The sequence below is a fragment of the Ochotona curzoniae genome, unplaced genomic scaffold (assembly GCF_017591425.1).
Source record: "Ochotona curzoniae isolate NIBS_2020 unplaced genomic scaffold, NIBS_Ocur_1.0 contig_3190, whole genome shotgun sequence".
Classification (NCBI taxonomy): Eukaryota; Metazoa; Chordata; class Mammalia; order Lagomorpha; family Ochotonidae; genus Ochotona; species Ochotona curzoniae.
This window is the reverse complement of record NW_024465751.1, coordinates 1,268,675-1,275,113: the sequence shown is the minus strand read 5'-3', so window position 1 is coordinate 1,275,113 and position 6,439 is coordinate 1,268,675. Positions and strand designations below refer to the sequence as shown.

Genomic DNA, 6,439 nt, shown 5'->3' with positions numbered 1-6,439 from the left:
AAATGGCTAACAAAAAGACAGACAATTCAATAGACAGGATGATTAAAAAACTGAATGTACTTCAAAGAAAGGGCAATGCGCATTGAAAATATGCTCGATAAATGATTCATCAGAAGCATGCAAATTCCACCCAGATGAGAAGCAGTAGGCACCACCAGAATGAATAATATTTCTTTTAATTTTTTTAAAAAAAGATTTATTTATTTTTATTGCAAAGTCAGATATACAGAGAGGAAGAGAGACAGAGAGGAAGATCTTCCGTCCGATGATTCACTCCCCAAGTGAGCGCAACGGCTGGTGCTGTGCCGATCTGAAGCCAGGAGCCAGGATCTTCCTCCAGGTCTCCCACACAGGTGGAGGGTCTCAAGGCTTTGGGCCATCCTTGACTGCTTTCCCAGGCCACAAGCAGGGAGCTGGAAGGGAAGTGGAGCTGCTGGGATTAGAACCGGCGACCATAAGGGATCCTGGGGCATTCAAGGCGAGGACTTTAGCTGCCGGGCCCATTATTTTTCCAGAGGACAATTTTTCTTTAGCTCTTAAACACTATGCTGTTTCCATGGCCCTTGGTGGAAGTTGTGGAGCAGCACCAGCAGGTCTGAATCCGGCTGGTGGCGTCTGGCCCTTGCAGGCTTTATGAGATGGGTTTCTGCCCACCTTGCTGTGAATGGCGCAGCCCACACAGTAACAAACTTCACACACAGCTAGCCAAGCACGTAGGCACTGGGCTCACTTCCCAGGTATCTCTCATGGCCGCTCCCTCTAGCATGGGCTGCACGTGGCCGCGGCCCTTCTTAGCGCTGTCATTGTTCCTCCAGTTTGTCATCTTGGAACCGAGAATCCGGAAATACATTTGTCCCTTGTATGTATGATATAAATAATTAAAAATAAGTGATAGAAAATCAGAAAAATCGAAAAACATACATGCAGAAAATGACAAATAGACGGACAAAAAAAAATATGTGAGAAAAAAACAAAGCAGATTATCAGTGAGGCCAAAGCAACTTTTGGGGGGCGGGGAAATAATACACTGACAAACCTTCAACAAATCTACTCATGAACCTGAAGAATATCATTTGGAAAAGGATACTTTTTGCTCTGAAAATAAAGCAAGCATGTTTGAAAGGACTTTGCTGGTCTTGGGGTTTTCTTGTGCTTTAGCTCTTTCTGTTTTAGACATTACTTTCCAAGCGCTTTTCAGCTACAGCCAAGATTCATTTTGCTCCTTCTTCCATTAATCTAAAAAGCCACGGTCTGTTGTTTGTGACGCAACATTCGGAATTTGCATAATGAAAACATGCAGTTCATTTCAAAACTTCAAGAGAAATGTTTTAACACATTTGTCTTTTTTTTCTGCGTCATTACCAGTTATGATACCAACATCATAAAAAATACCAATTCTTAAATAGTCGCAGACACTTATTTTTATTTGTGAGACACTTGCCTCTCTTCCACAAAGCCTTGCATATAGCTCCTGGTGTTCATCTGCAATTCATTAATCCCATCAGCATCTAGTAAACTTCTGTTAAGTGCTGGCTCCCGCACTGACCCCTGCCGCACAAAGGGGCATGGAGCTTGCTGGCTCTCCACAGGGTATCTCACTCTAGGGGCCGAGACACAGATTTCTGTCCTACAGAGGATTGTTTGGGGTCACGTACAGGCTCAAAGGAGAGAAGAAAGTTTAAAGAAGAGAAATGAAGATCTCAAGCATTCTAAGGCTGATGACAAACAGGATGACTCTTCCCGCTAAAAGTTCTGCGGGAAGAGTCATCCGTGCGCCATTCTGAATGGGTATATAGCAGTACTTCCAGATTTCATGTGTTGGAAACTTCTTGCCCAAAATCTTCCACAGGAGGTATTTGAGGGGTACAACATTTAGGGGGTGACTGAATCAGGAGGACTCTGGATTTATGAAAGATCACTCAAGCATCTCTGAGCTGTCAAGGAGTGGGTGTGTTGCAAAAGTGACCTCTGGCTGGCACTTCTGCTGCTTCTGCTAGTGGGGTACCCCCAGCTGAGGCTGAGGCTGAGCCGATGTCGCTTGCAGGCTCTTGGGCCTTCTGCCCTCCAGAGCCACTGCTGAGAAAACCAGCATTCTCTGTGCTGGACCTACAGGCTAGGGGTGCGGGGAACCTCAGCTGTGCTTCCACACACTCTCAAAGGATTCCATTGCGAAGGACCTGGCAAGGCAGACTCTGCTGAAACGCTCTGTTGCACCCTACAGGCAGACAGCAACCCTACGGCTCTCTGGATCCTTGTTGGGGCTTTGCATTGGGAGAAGTCCTGTTCTCCCTGCTTTCTGGGCCCTGGAGGGGCCGCGCCACCACTGGGCCACCTTAAGAATGTCCTTTCACAGATTTCTGCTTTTAAACACTGCCCACTGGCGCAAAAGTCACACATGCTAGGAACTGTCCTTGAGCTTCCTGGCAGATTTCTTTCATCTGCCATGTTGAAAGTTGCCTTATATATATGCTATTACAAAAGTAACCCCACTGAAACTCATTTGCATCTTAATCATGTTCCTTTGGTAGACCTTGGAACCGCCTTCTGAGAGCTTCGGTGTCCTGAAGCGCTTCACAGGGCTTAACAGGGGTTGAATAAATTGTGAAGCAATCAGCAGAATTTTTGTATCATGAAAAATAATTCCACAAGCTTTTTATTGATAATTTCCAGTCTCTCAAACTGGCATCTGCTTATCATAAAATAACATCAATGCTTTGTTAAGAAAGTCAAGTGAGTTTGCAAGAGTTCCTGGACAGCTAGTAAAAGTTGACGCAGTTGATTCTGCTAAGAACATTGTAGGCAGGTGACACAGCCCAATTTGTGTGTCAATTTGCCTACTACCCAGGTGTTTGCTTAGAGAGCGCTGAGATACTGTGGGGATACAGCTATCTGCGATTCATCACTCAATTAGTAAATTTTGAAGCAAACAGATGACCCTCCAAAATGTGGGCAGAGCTCATCCAATCAGCTGAACACTTTAAAAAGACTGAGGTCCTCCAAGAAAGAAGGAATTCTAAGCCTGAACTCAGCCACATCAAAAACATCTACTCCTGATCCCAGTGCTATAGCCTAGTGGCTAAAGTCCTCATCTTGCATGAGCCTGAATCCCATATGGGTGCCGGTTCTAATCCCGGCAGCCCCACTTCCCATCCAGCTCCCTGCTTGTGGCCTGGGAAGGCAGTCGAGGACGGCCCAAAGCTTTGGGACCCTGCACCCATGTGGGAGACCTGGCTTCAAATTGGCTCAGCTCTCTGGCTGTTATAGCCACTAGGAGAGTGTATCAGCAGACAGAAGATGTTTTTGTCTCTCCTCCTCTCTGTATATCTGACTTTGCAATAAAAATAAATAAATCTTTTTTAAAAAATGGTCAACTCCTGAAGGAATGGCCAAGCTCCTGGCAAGCCCTACCTCTTTTGTCTCGGGGGGTCTTGTGTCCAGCAGGCCCTGAGGCCACCGAGAGGTGAGGCGACAGTGGTCTTGTGCAGCAGAAACACTGCAGACAAACTGGTGGTGAAGAATGCCCGGTTATTTTAGAGCGGCCACAAGCTTACATAGGAGAAGGGGGCGGGCAGAAGGTGGTCTCAACAGTACTTCCACCCAACAACAGCATTGCGACTGGCTAACGGATATGTCTATCTTTCTGGACCCTCCAATGAAGTTAAAGCTCAGAGGGAACAGGAGACACAGGGAGCTGTGTCTCAGGGCAGACTGGTTACCTGCTGAAAAGCAGGATGAATGTGACATCTGACTTCCTAGAGTTGTTCACAAAGTAAGTCTTAGCACAGTTCAAACAAGAGCAGGGAAGAGACACTCCTTGTTGCATCGCTCTTGTTGCATGCAAATTGAACAGGACACGTTGGGGTCTCAGTTAACCAAGGGCACAGTGTGCCATGTGCCTATGGCCTCCCATCTGGGCTCGGCAGGCAGAGATCCAGGGGCGGTCGCCCACACTTTGACTTGCTAACTTCTTCATTCTTCAAAACCTTAAAACCACCCTCTTAGTCACTGTCTCTCTTCCCCATTCTCTTTCTTTTTCCCTCTCTGCCCATCCTGTCTGCAAGCTAATAGCTCATATCATGTATGAATGACTACCAATTTATGGAGTCACAATGCCTCTCATGTCCCACATTTCCATATTTTAACATTTTAACAGGGGGGGAGGGGCCCGTGGAGAAACTCAGATCAAAAGTTCTTGGGGTTCGAGAAGGAAGAATAGAAACATCACGTTTTAATCCAGAACCTGAGGGCTACCAGCTTCTACTTTGAAGGTCCAGGGAGCATCTGAGAGCAACAGAGCCCTTGTAGGGAGAAAAGCTGGGCTTGGGATGAAGGGTTGGTTAGAACCCTTGCATACTTTTTCTCCCCTCTCAAAGCCTCAAGTCACCCACCTGCCTAGAAAAGGTGCTGGCCACACAGTCACCGACTTTCCTTCCAGCACCAATACTCTGTGCCTGCCAAAGTCTTCCCTGGTATCCCTGGAGGCCCCTTACCACCAGCAGGCAAAAAAGGAAGTGTGAGGCAAGCTCAGAAAGCACACACAATAAAGAAGATACTAACAAGTCTGTAAGAGCTTTTTAATCAGCATTCATTAGGGTAAATGGGGACAGCTCTGTAAGACTTCCTAATTTCCTGTTTATCTCTCTCACTTTATCTGTACCATAAACGACTTGACTTTTAGTTTGTCAACAAGAATTGACAGGAGCAATTAAATAATTGTGCTCCGTAAGTGTTCGCTATTGCCAGGGAATAGATACAAGACAATTCAATCAGCAGACAATGCAATCCCAGCCAGAGCTCCTCCCATGTGACTTTCTCATCCAACAGTGGACAGACAGTGCGAGCCTCCTGCAGTTCTCAGCTGACATAGACAGCCAGCATCGAATGAAGGTGTCCTCCGGCCTCCTCCCACTGTAGGCCTCCAGGTGTTTTCACTATAAAATATGTGCCTTTTCACAGCTTTATAATTGGTTTTCTGAAAATACAGTTGATATTTTCACATGACTTTAATGTGCAGACACAACGATGTATTTCTATTGAATTCCTGGGTGTCATAATTGGAAAAGTTCCTTAGAGATGAGTCAATAGATGCAGGCAGCTGAACCAATTTGTTAAAGTCATGGAATTATTGATTTTTAACACTTGATGTATGCACAGTCCCATGCCAGGGGCTGGCAAAGGAAGAGGCATGGAGTAACTTCTCTTCCCTCTGAAGATCTTCTTCATTTTAACTATGAAGTGGTTCTTTAGGAGAGAAGTGAAGCTAAATTTTGCCTGAAATTATGTGGTACAGCTGTGGAAACAGAAATTTGGAGGATGACAAAGATGTCTGTGTAACAGAGCGGGGACCCGTGCTAAGGCTTACAGGTAGCCAAAGGTAGGTACTCTCAGGAAGAAATTTCTTTTTGGGTTTAGAACATAATCTCATATTATAACAACTTGAGGACATGAAAATATTTGGAAGTGGAGTCACGTGCCCAGACCTATGGTTTTGCTGCAGGGCAGGTTGAGATTCAAACTTCCTCACTTGTATTAACATGCAGGCTTGAATATCAATGTCCTATAAAAATCAAGAAGATCTAACCCCTCATAAACTCCAAAATGTGAAAATGACCCTCCAGGTCTTGGTATTAATCAACTATTTGTTACTATGATGAAACACCTGAGTGCAGCCTAATTCTGTAAAGAAAAGAGGTTCGATTGGGCTCATGACTCCAGGTGGTCATACAGTCCAAACCTGGCAGCCCAATTTTGTTAGCGTCTGTTATCATTCTTGCAGGCAGATACTTAAGGTGGCACAGAGCATCACATGGCAAGAGTCAGGTTTGTGTTTGTCTATATCCCTGTGGTCCCATCACAAAGACCCCATCACACATCAGCATCAAACGCCTGATTGAATTAAGTTTCATCCTTTTAGTGCCACCGACATCAGACTCCAGGGGCCAGCCTTTAGCATATGGACGATGATTCAAGACCCCAACTGAGATTCGGACCACAGAATCCTTCTGTTCCACTCTCCTGATTTTATAGCACAAGAAAATGAAAACCAAAGAGAATTTATATTCTCATAAACTCTCTGAAAAACTCAATCAAGGCTGCTGTACTTTTTATATCTTGCTCTTTTAGGATGGATGGGTAATGTTTACTTTGGAGTACAAGCATCTGGAACCTGACTCCTTCTTAGCTTGTGTGGCTTCTGAATGTTGGTATCCCCAAAAAGCCCTGTGCTGGAATTTACTACCCAAGGTGACTGCATTAAGAGCTGGAGCTTTCAGAAAGTGATGAAGACATAGAAGTTATTCATGAGTGGGATTAGAACCCTTGCATAGAGATTAAGAGCTTCTGTTCCTTCTACCATGCGAAGATGTAGAGGAGAAGCCTGTCTTCTCCAGAAACCTAATCTGTTGGTATCTTGAACTGGTTTCCCAGCATCCAGAACAAG

At 45.1% G+C, this 6,439-nt stretch overlaps 1 pseudogene; it reads right to left on the bottom strand.

Annotated features, from left to right (window-relative positions):
* Positions 1-543: 543 nt before the first annotated feature.
* LOC121155928 lies at positions 544-823 on the bottom strand (annotated as a pseudogene).
* Positions 824-6,439: the final 5,616 nt, after the last annotated feature.